Here is a 14,284-nt window from a genome sequence, read left to right as displayed (position 1 = left end):
GTGGCAGGCCTCCTGTTAACTGTTCCTATATCTTAAAGTAACGCATTTCTACAAATCTATACCTTGCCACGCGGCTCGTGGCTTACCAGCATCTTCACACACTGCTTGTCCTGGCGGTGGCTGGCCGCTGGCTGGCGGCGGCTGGCAGCATCTCCTTCTGCCTTCCTGCTCTTTTATCTCTCCTCTCTGTTAGTCCCGCCCATACCTCCTGCCTAGCCACGACCAATCAGGTTTTATTTATTGACCAATCAGAGCAAGTTGACATACAGACCATCCCCCAATACAGCCAAGTGCAGACCATCTCAGACACCTGCACTCAGGCCCATGGTCCTAATCATCCTAAATGCAAACCTGCTGGGTAACGCCACAAGGAACCCAAGAAGGGCTCCCACAGGACATACATTAACATCCCACAGCACACTCTAGGCTGAGCAGCCTAATCAAAGCATTGAGAGAGGCCTGAACAGTACTTTCTCCTCATATGCTAAAATTAAAGTGCATGATGGGGGAATTTTATATACCCCTTCCTCCAAAAAATATCTTACATGAATACCCACAAATCATTTTCTGGGCTCAAAAGTAGAATTTCAGTTAATTATCATGGCACTACAGTTCCTACTTAGAACTTCACTATCTAATTATATAGGACAAGTTCTAGTCCAATTACAGCCCAGGTTACAATCAGTAACATGTTATTTTATCATGAGACCTTTAATGGGGGATATGTGAACACATGCCTGTTCAATCCAGAAAAGTCACTGAAGACAGAGCAAAGTAACTGTCCACTAAAGTCCAACTTGGTAAGCCAATGGGGATAATACCATTATAGATACTGGATGCCATAATATATTTTATTTTATTCATATATATTCAGGATTATAACATTTTCAGGATATCATGTTTGTATTAGGTAATTAAATCATACACTTGGTATATGTATTTGTATATTTATTTTACTGTGATGGATTGGATGAAGATGGGTGGAGGACATAGACAAAATCACTTCACTCATTGTCAGTAAGTTATTTTCAGTAAGGTAGACTCAGAGTCTGAATTCACATAGAAAGTCTCAACAGCAACAAATCTCACTTTCTGTCTATGAATAAACGAGAAAAGGAATATCCTCTTCTGGTTTGATAAATCTCTTAAAGTATTTGTTTTATACCTTTCCAAAATAGAAATATAAATACAATGATATTTTTACTAGCCAAGCAATGTGTTACCTGCTAAAACAACTACTCTATTATATACTCTTTAGACATTAAAGACACCAGATGTTCACAGTGCATTACAGCATTTTCTGCAGCCCTGTTAAGAACCCTCTACTCAAACAATACCATCCTGCAAAGATGACTCAATGGTTAATAACACTGGTTATCTGTGTTTGATTCCCATGGAGGCTCCCAATCAACTATAAATCCAGTTCCATAGGATCCATCACTATTTTCTGCCATCTGTGGGCACCAGGCATGCAAGTAGTTCCTAAATATACATGCAGGCAAAACACTTACCCACATAAGCTAAATAAAAATAATTAAAAATAGAAAAGACAATGTAATTATTAACAAGTAGGATTATTAATTGTTACATTAAGGGGCATAATACCAGATATGACTAAGTGCTGTTGATTCAATGTACATATAATATTTTTTAGTAGAAAATAATTACATTAAAGATACACTTAAAGAGGTATGTTATGGAACACTTCTCCATTATTTGCAGGTCAATCAATATTGACCTCAATATTAAGATTTAGCTAATAATGTTATATAGATTACTGTTTGCTTACTAAATGTTTTTATTTTATTTTCTTCTTGAGTGTGCATTTGCCAGTTATTTGTTACAACAGGAGTGGTTATAAACAGTAAATTCAATGTGTGACAAAGTGATCACGTCAATGACATGCTGACCCACAAAACAATAAACAATAGTCAGCTACATTTCAAACAAAATGACAAAATGATAAAAAAAATAAAAAAATCAAAAGGGTAAATACAAGAGAAATGTGGAGATCTTGACTGTAAATAAGGAGTAAGATATAAACAAAGAGGGTTAGACCCAAGATGAGATGATCATGTTATAAGAGCATTCAAGATGTTTTATGACAGATAGTTTGTGCCTTCCAATCTCTTTAAATATTTAGTCTTTACTTGAAATATCTAAGCATATTTCTTTTATTTTGTTGAGTTTTTAAAGCACCATCTAATAGAAGTACAAAGGTGTATTAGTAGATTAGGGATCATAGAATGTACAGACTTGGTAAAAATCAGTGAAGTGTTGTGGCCAACGGGGCATTATGTGAAGCTGAATGTAGACCCTAACAATATAAAGAAGAGGAAAACAAAAGTTATATCAAAATATCAGCTAAGCAACATTTTTTTCAAATGGGTATAGCTCTTGTATTTGCAATTTCTTATGTCTTTGTCTTCCTCCAATGTTAACATTAGCAGTCCCATCAGCAAAATTAAATATGAATGGTAGATAGAGATACCTAGTAGGATTGTAATGCAGATGAATAATAGATATGAAAAAGTTTGCACTAAACTGTATCCTAGATTCTTTGATATGTGATATTCTTCAGTATTCTTATGTATTTACACATACATTCACTTACTATGTAGATCCTAGTCCTTGATTAGGGTAGATTGCTGATGTTTTATTAGCCCAAAGCTCATAAATAGCACAAGGGCATGATTTAGCAATGACAATGGCACTAGGGTAAGACTTAATTTTATCCTTACCTTTCTCTGTGAAAAACAGTATCATTTGGAAGGTAGAAAAAACAAGTGGAAAAAATCAGGAGTAATTGTGGCCAGTAAGCAGAAACAATTATGAAAGTGACTAAATGAGATTTATGTGCTAAACTTTGATAAGTAGTAAACAATTTTAGAGAGAAAATAGGAGACAATATAAAGATATGATTGCTTTGGACTGATGAGAATCTTTGAAAAATGAATTGGGCTATTTGGTGAGAAAGTGTGTAGCATGGCAACCGTAGCATAGTAACTGGGCTAGTGAAAAGAAGCCAGCATTTCAACAATAATGAATACAGTTTTTACTGTAAATGTAACTATTTTTACTGGCAACCATGCTCTAGAATGTAACATGATTATATTTTTCGTGTTTTCTAAAGTGTAATTACGTTTTTCTACCTTGTGCTGGTAAGGGATAGAGAATGAAGAAATTAAATAAAAAAAAGCTTCAAATTATTGAGACTTTAATTTAGAAGCTTTGCCAAGACTGTTAGAATATCAGAATCCATCAAATGTAAGCTTCTGTATGGCTATTGGAAAATTCCTCTAAGAGTAAAACGAGGATTTATCTTCTGTAGAGCAAAAATGAAGTTGTTTGCCATAGATACTGGTTGCTAAGGAACTTTGTGGAATATCCTGTAGATCATCTGCATTATATTCATCCTATGCCTGTGGGAAGAGAAGGTGGGGCTTAGTCAGGTACCTTTTAACTCAAAAAAGCATGTCCTAAAAGCTTAGTGAGGAGTCTGCCAGTGAATTTTCCTCACAGTTTCATAGCAGAAGCTCTTCAACTCATCCATTTCTGGCCTTCCAGTAGCATCACTGTGGGGAGTTGTGGGGATGATTTAAGCAAGTCTTACACTCTTCCACTGTCCTTTCATCAGACTTTTTGTTTTCTGTTTTTTTCTTATTAATTTTTTTTATTTATTTTACATACCAACCAGTTTCCCCTCTCTCCTCTCCTCTTTTTCCTTCCCCCCACCTCTTTTCTACCCTCTCCTCATCCACTCCTCAGAAAGAGTAAGGCCTCCCATGGGAGACAACAAAGCATGGCTTACTAAGTTGAGACAGGACCAACCCCCCCACCCCCACCCCCCACCCCCACCCCCGCATCAAGGCTGAGCAAGGCATCCCACTATAGCGAATAGGTTCCAAAAAGCCAGCTCATGTGCTAGGGACAGATCCTAGTCCCACTGTTAGGGCCTCATAAATAGACCAAACTACACAACTGTCACCCCCATGCAGAGGGCCTGGATCAACTCCATGCAGGCTCCCTAGCTGTTAGTCTAGAGTCTGTGAGCTCCCATGAGCTTGCTTGGGTCACCTGGCTCTGTGAGTTTTCTGGTCATGATCTTGACCCCTCCTTGCTTATATAATCCCTCCTCCTTCTCTTCAACTGGCCTCCCAGAGCTCAGCCCAGTGCTTGGCTGTGGCTCTCTGCATCTGCTTCCATTATTCACTGGATGAAGTTTCTATGATGACAATTAGGGTAGTCACCAATTTGATCATAGGGGAGGCCCTGTTTAGGTACCCTCTCTACTATTGCTAGGAATCATAGCTGGGGTCATCTTTGTGGATTCCTGGGAGTTTCCCTGGCGCCAGGTTTCGCCCTAACCCCATAATGCCCCCCTCTTTCAAAGTATCTCTTTCATTACTCTCCCTCTATGTCCCTCCCCCAACTTGACCAACCCAATCCCTCATGTTCCCATCCCTCATCCCCTCCTCTCTACCCAAACCACTTCCCCCACTTTACCCTGTAGATCTTATCTATTCCCCTTTCCCAGGACTGTCCATGCATATCCTTTGTAGGGTCCTCCTTGTTACCTAGTTTCTCTAGGGCTGTGGATTGTAGCCTGGTTATACTATCTGGGGCTGTGGCTTATGGCCTCCTCAGACATTTTTTAGTAAATAACCCAAGCACAAAACACTTGGACACATGTGTGAACCTGATTTTGTGCTTCTGCTGTATTCAGAAACTTTGGAAAACTAATCCAAAACAGGAATTCCTTCAATAGACTTCAGCAACATACCTGCCACTTTTACTTTGTCAAGTGAATAAGCACGGTGCAGCTGATGGATGGTTATCTGACTTCACATTAGAAATGTGTGCTACAGGAAGAGCAGTGTTAAGAATACCATGAAATTCTTTGTCATACACAATTTACCCAACATTCAATTGACATTACCTGAAAGGCACCATAGACCTGCCTACATGAAAGTTCTTGCCAAGCTGAGAGAGACTTCCCAAAGTGCTGAAAGAGATGTTACAAGAACCTACCTGACCTGATTTCCTTGTTTTGTCTTGCAAATTCCCTCCCTCCAATGCATTCATCCTAAACCACAACATAGCTCACAAGAGAGTCTTTTGGAATCTTGTAGCTATACCCCCTGTGTAAATGTGATTAGAATGCAAACCACCCATCTAAATGCATTTTAGAGGCACTGTTAGGTTGGATGGCATCTGTCAATTGAGAGATGGTCTTTGCCCTATTAACACTGTACCTGGAACTTACTGTTATTTCTGCTTTAGAAAGTGAGATGAGGTCTTATGTAGCCAAAGCTAGCCTTGAACTTCTAATTGAACATCCACCTCAAAACTGTTGAAATTTCCGGTGTGCGTCACCATGCTTAGACCACATTCAGAACATGTTAAAGTTTGTATCAGCCTCTTGGTCACTGTCAAAATATTCCATACTCTGTTAAAAAGCTGTATGGGAGATCAGAGGCAATAAAAAAAAGGTACTAAGTTTGGACACTTTTTAGTACTTCCAGGCCTAAACTTTTATGACAGTTTTATTGTATCAAATCTCTCATGAAACCATAGTCTTCTGCAGGCCAGGAGAGAGATGGCAGTGGATTAGGTGAGGCCATAGTCGTGTGGACCACTACTTCCTGGAGCTTACTTTTGCCTTTAAGGCTTACTTTAGCTGTGATCACCTGCATACTACTTTGATGACAGAATGTTCTGTGACTGCCAGTTTTATGTTTGGTGGGTCAGCGGATACCCACTTGGTAACAATGGAGTCTGTGTAGCAGCACAGTGAGAGACAGACAGGCAGACAGACAGATACACACACACACACACACATACACACACGCAGAGAGAGAGAGAGAGAGAGAGAGAGAGAGAGAGAGAGAGAGAGAGAGAGAGTTAGTTCATGAACCCAGCAGTTGAGAGCACTGGTTACTTTTCCAGAAAACCTGGGTTTGATTCCTAGCACCCACATAACAGCTCACAACCATCTGTAACTACAACTCTACAGGATCTATTACCCACCTAAGACCTCTGAAGGCACCAGGAATATATGTGGTGCACACACATACTTGTGGGCAAATCTCTTATCAACATAAAATGAAGCATCCTCTTTGGCTCTATATGTATTTGAGCTATACTTTGTTTCAGTTGTATATGTTAAACCAGAATTTAAAAATTAGTGAAAGAAGGCTGGTGGGTTGGGTCAGCAAGTACAAGTTGCTTGTCTCCCAAGCCTGATGTCTGAGTTCAGCCATAGAATCCACATGATTGAAGGAGAGAACTATCTCTTTCAAATTTTCCTCTGACCTCCACACACCTGCAATGCAGTGTCAATGCATGCATGTGTGCATAAATAAATATAATAAAAAAGAAAATTCCATCTTTCCCTGTAGCATGAAGTGCAGACTTGAGAAAATGCCAAAGATGCACTGAATCCAAACCAGGATACTTGGGCAAGAGGCCTAGCAGTGACAGAATCTCCTGCTCCTTCGGTTTATGTGGGAAGAAATGTTTGGATGGGAGTACAGCTATTTGCTGTATGGGTTTGTTTTCCCAGAGAAAGCCTTAAGCATATACTACTTTCTTAATAGAACAAAGGTAAGAGTAGTATTGCCCGGAAAAAGACAGTATGGGTTTAGCTGCTAGCTATATTGAACTTAGTGTCAGAAAACTTAGCTGTTCTCCACCCTTGGTCATGGAATCCTATAGTTCTCCCTGCAACTTTTGTTTGGGATCACAACTCAGTAAATGCAAAGCAGATCCAAGGAAATTCTAAAGTTATTTATCAGAAAGTTGGTTGTAATATAATGTTAATGAGATAGATAGAAATGCCAAACCCAGTATAGATTCACCTAAAAACTTACATAAAGTCAATCATTTTTCTTCAAAATAACATTATTTACTTATATTACAATTATAGCATGTCATGTGCCTTTTCTGATACTACTTCCAGTTAAAAAAAAATCTGTGTAAATGGTACAAAGAATTACAATTGCAGGCGTAAATTAGGCATAAAAACTTTTATGAGATGAAGTTCACAATGGAATTTATTTACTGGGTAAAGAGGAAGTAGGAAATGTGGCAATAAGCCTAGGATTTAACTCTTCAGTAATACATTTTTTTTCTAAAAACATTATTTATATTAGATCATGATTATATTTTAAAATTCTGAGATGTGCCACCTACATTGAAATTTCTTAATGCTAGCAGAATAAACTTTTAATTGTATCTATAAAACCAATTCTCCTTAAAAGTATAACTCTGATACTTTATAGCAGTAGGTCTAGGCTTTCTAGAAATGAAAGAGATAAAATATATATATATTTTTTTTCAAGACAGGGTTTCTCTGTGTAGCTTTGCGCCTTTCCTGGAGCTCACTTGGTAGCCCAGGCTGGCCTCGAACTCACAAAGATCCGCCTGGCTCTGCCTCCCGAGTGCTGGGATTAAAGGCGTGCGCTACCACCGCCCGGCAAGATAAAATATTTTTTAAAAAGCCCCCAATCCTGAACATTCTTCTTTGCTCAGGTAGCTTGAATTCCAAAGTTTAAAGACTTAAAAATGAAACGTCAGTGGTTTATTTGGATAAAAATCCATTTCTTTTCCCTTTGGATCAGTTGAAATATATAATCTTGTTTCCTCTTATTTCACCCCCCCCCCCCTCAGTGATTCAGGGCATGGCTAATATCACAAATGGTGGTGACCTATCAGAAATTTTAGGGTTCTGTGGTAGCTAGAAGTCATAGGTCAGTGAATTTGAAAACTCAGAAAAGAACTTCTGAGTTCACTAAATAATTCACTAAACAAATATCTTTAACATTAGTAGACAGGATTTCTTAACATGTGGCTTTTGCTTTGGAATTCTTTATTTCTCCCTTTCTCTCTCTCTCTTTCTTTCTTTCTTTCTTTCTTTCTTTCTTTCTTTCTTTCTTTCTTTCTTTCTTTCTTTCTTTCTTTTTTCTTTCTTCCTTCCTTCCTCCCTTCCTCACTCACTCACTCACTCTTTCTTTCTTTCTTTCTCTCCTTTCTTTCTTTCTTTCTTTCTTTCTTTCTTTCTTTCTTTCTTTCTGTCTTTCTTTCTCTCTCTCTCTCTCTCTCTCTCTCTCTCTCTCTCTCTCTCTCTCTCTCTCTCTTTCTTTCTTTTCTTTCTTGATGGCTGTTTTAATTTTTCAGTAGCATAGGGGCAAGGAGGCCCAGTATTGATCTGTTCTCGTGGGATTTCGAATCTTGTTTACTTCTTTATCTTGAGCTTTCCTGTATTTTGATTTCATTTGTTGGAATTACAGGCAATTAAGTAGTCAAAGAAGAAAAAAAAGAGAGAAAAGAAAATAGCACTGATAATTCTTACATGAGCTGATAAACCTCCCAATGTTTAAGTGCCGACTGGATTCACTGATCATGAAATGAACTCTTACAAAGTTTTTCTTCTACATCTTCAGCTTCACTTTGTTATGCTATAAAAGAATTGGCCTCAGTTTATGAAGAATCAAAAAGAAGTACTAAGAACATACCAGCGATAGCTTAGGAGTTATATCAGGAAATAGAACAGGCAGGTACTTGGAGAAAATTCAGCTGTGTCAGCATAGTGCTTATGTGAAATCGTAGTCTCCACATCCAAGTTTCACTGTATTCATGACTCTAAGTAATTTTGTTTTATGGATCGTTGATGATCTGGTTGTATCAGTGAGATGATAATATTGTTATTCATGATTTAGTATTACTTTTCTATAGCATTTTAAACTGAAAATTATGTTAGTTTATCATTACATTTGTTTTAATCGTAATTAGTTTTGTAACATTTTAGAAGAAAATATTTCATGTATAATATACAAATAAATATATATAATACATAAAGAAAATATATACTCGTTATATATGTATACACACACATATATATAATAAGTTATATAAATACAGCCTACTTAGTCCACTTAGTATTGCATATATATATATATATATATATATATATATATATATATATATATGCTTTCAGAGTATTCAGGCTGATCCTTGGGAAAAGTACTTCTACTCTCAGCATTCCTAGAGGTGTGTGTGTGTGTGTGTGTGTGTGTGCGTGTGTGTGTGTGTGTGTGTGTGTGTGTGTGTATACAAAAATTATACAAAAGAGACAATTATTTCCAGAGTAAGCAGGGATGGGAACCAGTCATCTGAAAGAAACTGAATGAGGGAGAAAATACACACTTTAGATGGTGGAATAACATAGATGATCAGGAAGTAGATAAATAAAAGCCTTGAAAGTTTGCATAGATTAGAGGAAATAGCCAAAAACATGTAAAGTATGATCATTGTAGGGGGAATACATATCCAGTTGGCCTAGAGTTTTATAAGGTCAGGTTGAGCAGGTGCTGAGATGTTTGTGTATCAAGACACTGTCAGACTCACCTTTTGGAATTCCCATCTCAAATATTTTCTCCCCAGTAAAGTCTCTCCTGCATCCCACAACCTACATACAGTGTTTTTCAGTACGTTTTTGTTTGCAGTACTTAAATTGCACTTTTAATTTCAAATTAAATTCAGCCAATGCTAAGTGTTCACCATAAGCCAAGTATTTTACTTAACCTAGAAATATACTTATAGATAAAGCATATAATAGATGTCCTTATGACATGTTGAGTTACAGTTAATGTCTTCAAGTATACAAATGAAGTATGAAAACACTATTAGTCATACTCTAAGTGAATCCAGTTGGAGCTATTAAACCGCATTCTCCAGTGATGCCAAGAAATTCCTCATTACTTTCCCACTCCTTCCTTAGGTGACAGAGTGAGACTTTGAAGTGCTCTGAAGCTGTAGTAACAGCTCTCCCACCCCGTCCTGTGATAACTGAACTGTCTGCTCCCTACTCCGTGTATTTGAGTGTTATTTACATTTCACACATCATTTCTCTTGAAATTGCTATTATCAAAAGGAAGAATTGGTAAAAGTTGTTGGTGGGAGTACAGAAAAAGAGGAACTCTGGTATACTGATGGCGAACTGTAGATTGATACAACAGTTGTAGAAAACAGCATGGGGGTACCTAGAGAATTTAAAAATAGAATTTCCATATGACCCAGCAATTTCTTTTCTGGCCATCTACTCAAGGGAAACAAAAATCACCACCTTACTAAAAATATCTGCCCCCTTCCCTATGCATCACAGCATTCTTTGCAATAACCAGGATAAGGAAACCATCTAAGTGTCTGGATGAAGAGATAAAGAAATTTTGTTTTTATGGAATTCTGAAAGCTTCCTTATTGTATCTGAACAGTGCTTACAGAGTAGAAGGCTGTCTTCTGACAAGAGTCCTCCACTGAATTCCTAAGGTGAAGATTTTGCCTCATTGGTTATTCTATTAGGTGCAATAACAGATGCTAAAAATACTAGCAGATACTTTAATGCTGATAGCACTAATTGATATATCAAATTATTCAGTGGATCATCAGCTGATGTGATTAAATATGCAAGGCATAAGCTATATTTAAAAATGTCTACTGCTTCTATATGCTTCATCTCATGCATTAGCATTAAATGCTTATTTTTTAATTTGAGAGTAACATGGAGAAAACATTTAAGTAGGTCACTCATAATTGAATTTGATATACAGTGTTTATTTTTCTTGTTCTAGGAACATCTTGGTTGAATGGTTGTAAAAAATAATGAAATTGAAAATCTGCATAAATTTATGTGCAATGCATCATTGCTGGGAGAAAATACTGATAACAAAAATTTGCAACATAAACTGGTTTTTACAGTGCATATTATTACTGTATTTTGAGAAAGGCAAATTAATGACTGTAGTGAGATATTTGTATAGTATTTCTCCTTTTAGAAGAAATGTGAACTGAAACGTTGGTGTGAAATATTACTGCTGTGATCATATAGCCTTTAGAAGGAATCCTGACATTTTTGAAGTAACTTACAAAATTTAACTTTAATATTGTACTTTTTTATACCCCTCACTCCTCTACCAATCCTAGTTACAGAGAAATCCCCTGTGTTCTTATGGAGGAAGAGATCATTTTATACCATAATGACAGCTGTGTTAAAAATGAGCGGGTGGTGGTAGTAAAAGATCACAATTACTAAGTTATTTGTTTTGAATTTCATTATTTTTATTTTATATGTATACATGCTTTGCCTGCCTGTGTGACTATTGGAACACAAGTGTGCTTGCTCTTACAGAGACCAGAGGACATTGGATTCTCCTGGAATTCAAGCTCCAGATGGTTGTGAACACTGTTGGCTCTAGGAATCAAACCTGGGTCCTCTGGAGAGCAGCAAGAGCTCTTAATCACTGAGCCAACTCTCTAGCTCCACATTTGCTGAATTCTTATTATATATCAGACAAAACATAAGTATAGGAAAAAGAAAAAAACTGGAAATGCTTTCATAGAACTCACATATTTGAGGGACAAAAATAGATACATCATTTAATTTCTTTCAACCTTATAAAGTAAATTCTGGCGTCATGTCCCTCTGTTAAGGAAGAAATGTTAACATGGAGAAATTTAATATTTGCCTGAAGTCACATGGCTATTTACACCTTGTAATGTGTAGCTCTACCATGGTATTCTGCTTTTCGGTTGTAAAAGTTTATGCATTTCTGGGTTTAGTCCCTATTCCTCTGGGAGACTAGTGCCTACATTTGTTTCTAGGATTACTTTAACTTTTGTTAAGTTAATGGCCTCATACTGGTAATTTTTTTTTCCTACTGGATAATCCCAAAATCATAGAGAATATACATGACCTCATTCCTCTTTACTGATTGGTTCATATTTGTTCTGATTCATTCTCCCCACTTCCCATGCTCTTCTCTCCTCTCCTTTATTTTTCCCTCTTCCCACCATTTCTTCCCTCCTGTCATACCATTTGTTTTTATGAAACTGTTCAAACTTTTGTACTCCTTCTGCTTCAGGCAAAATGTCCCTTGTCCAGCTCTAAAGGTTTCTGTACTACTGTTACTGGAGTGGGTTCTTCGGCCAACTTAACTGGTTATTGACTATCTTTTCCTTCCAATCCCTTCTTTGTCTCCCCAATGATTTTTTTCATGCATTTTTCTGTTTCACTGATAGCCTCTTCTGATCCCTCTGGCAGCAGGTTCTCATTTACTCATCATTTTAGTAACTGAATGATACAGTAATTTTTTTTTTCATTTTGCTTTCTGTACTGACTTGTTTGATGGACCCATCTGGTCCTGGGAATTTAAATACAAATAAGTAAATTGTATTATTTTTCTCACTGTATCCCTGAAACAGCATTGTGAGTTCTTTTCCTTGTAGTATGCCTAGCATTCTTGCTCTGTTTCTGGTTTGAGCATAGAATTTACTAGATTTGGCTAATAAAGTGTCAAGTTCCAGTGTCTTTATCCCAGTTCCTTCTGCTTTTACATTTATCTTTTTTTCACTGAGCAGTCAGTCAGTGTGGAATGTAGATTCTAATTGTCATCAATATCTCCACTCATTACTTAACAATGATTTCTTACTGGGCATCAGAGTCTATTTTGGCTGTTTTAACAAAATATGCTCTCTTTGCCCTATTTTTACATAGGGAAGGACCAAGGTCTTGTAGGATTCCTTTTGTAAGAGTACCAATCTTATTTGTATAATGCCCCTTGTTCACTTTTTTCCCAGAAGCATATTGGGTGCTGAGGTTTCAACTTAGCTTTTGAGAGGAGGGACATACACATTCCATCTTCGGCACCTAGAACAAAATCATTCTATTACAATTAATTCTCTTTTATACCTCATCTTTATCTTCTCTAAATTCTACCTACATATTTTGTTCACTGTTCTTCCAACTGCACTGGACTCTGTTTTTGGAATACATAGAGCCTACTCTGCTCTAAACATTTTGTATTCTGCTTGAACCCTTTTCTCCAGACAGCCAAGTGGTCGACTCTCTCATGCCCTATACATTCCATATTTTCAGAGAGGTTTTTCTTTTTCTTTTTTTTTTAACTTTTTTTCATTAAGAATTTTTTATTCATTTTTACACACCAATCACAGATCCTCCTCTCCTCCCTCCTCTTGCCCCCTCAGCCTTCCTCCCCCAACACACCCCCATCCACTCCTCTGAAAAGACAAGGCCTCCCATGGGGAGTCAGCAAAGCCTGATATATTTAGTTGAGGCAGGCCCAAGCTCTTCCCCCTGCATCAAGGCTGTGCAAGGCATCCCATCATAGATAATCGGCTTCAAAAAGGCAGCTCATGCACCAGGGATGGATCCTAATCCCACTGTCAGGGGGCCCCTCAAGCAGATTAAGCTACACAACTGTCTCGCTTATGCAGAGGTCCTAGTCCAGTCCCATGGAGACTGCAAACTGTTGATCTAAAGTTAATAAGTTCTCACCAGCTTGGCCCAGCTATCTCCGTAGGTTTCTCCATCATAATCTTGATGCCTCTTGTTCGTAGAATCTCTCTTCCCTCTCCTGGACTGGACTCCCCAAGTTTGGCCTGGTGCCGCATCTGCCCCCATCAGTCACTGGACAAAGGCTCTATGACAGTTAGGGAGTTTACAATCTGATTACCAGTGTAAGCCAGCTCAGGTACCCTCTCCACTATTGCTAGTAGTCTAAGCTGGGGTCATCCTTGTGGATTCCTGGGAACTTTCCTAGCACCTGGTTTCTCCCTATCCCCATGATGTCTCCCTCTATCATGGTATTTCTTTATTGCTCTCCACTCCATCCTTGTTCTAGCTCGACCATCCCATTCCTTTATGTTCTCATCCCCCATCCCCTACCCTCTATTGCCCTCCCTCACCCCCTGTTTACTCATGAAGATCTCATCTATATCCCTTTTCCAGGGCAATCCATGTGTCCCTCATAGGATCCTCCTTGTTAGCTAGCTTCTCTGGAACTGTGGGTTGTAGACTGGTTATCCTTTGCTTTACACTTAGTATCCACTTATGAGTGAGTACATACCATGTTTATCTGAGTTTGGGTTACCTCATATTTGCCTGCAAATTTCATGATGTCTTTTTTTTTTAACTGCTGAGTAGTACTCCATTGTGTATATGTACCACATTTTCTTTATTTATTCTTCAGTTGAGGGGCATCTAGGTTCTGGCTATTAAAAATAATGCTGCTATAAACATAGTTGAATATGTGTCCTTGTGGTATGATTGAGTATTCCTTGGGTTTATGCCCAAGAGTGGTATCATTGGGTTTTGAGGTAGATTGATGCCCAGTTTTCTGAAAAACCTCCATACTGATTTCCAAAGTGGCTGTACAAGTTTGCACTCCCACCCACAGTAGAGGAGTGTTCTCCTTGCTCCACATCC

At 37.9% G+C, this 14,284-nt stretch overlaps 1 protein-coding gene across 4 annotated transcripts in view; it reads left to right on the top strand.

Annotated features, from left to right (window-relative positions):
- Window positions 1-14,284, top strand: part of Cox7b2 (cytochrome c oxidase subunit 7B2) — a 100,164-nt gene that overhangs the window by 61,818 nt on the left and 24,062 nt on the right. The window contains exon 1 of one of the 4 annotated variants that reach the window (XM_042257499.2): window positions 10,306-10,329. The exons of the other annotated variants lie outside the window; for them this stretch is intronic. The gene's annotated coding sequence lies outside the window, so the exon portion shown is untranslated. Of the gene's footprint in view, window positions 1-10,305; window positions 10,330-14,284 lie in introns of those variants that run through there. 4 annotated transcript variants of the gene reach the window in all.

The sequence above is a fragment of the Peromyscus maniculatus genome, chromosome 10 (genome assembly GCF_049852395.1).
Source record: "Peromyscus maniculatus bairdii isolate BWxNUB_F1_BW_parent chromosome 10, HU_Pman_BW_mat_3.1, whole genome shotgun sequence".
Classification (NCBI taxonomy): Eukaryota; Metazoa; Chordata; class Mammalia; order Rodentia; family Cricetidae; genus Peromyscus; species Peromyscus maniculatus.
The sequence above is the reverse complement of the archived record's forward strand: the minus strand, read 5'-3'. Positions and strand labels throughout refer to the sequence as shown.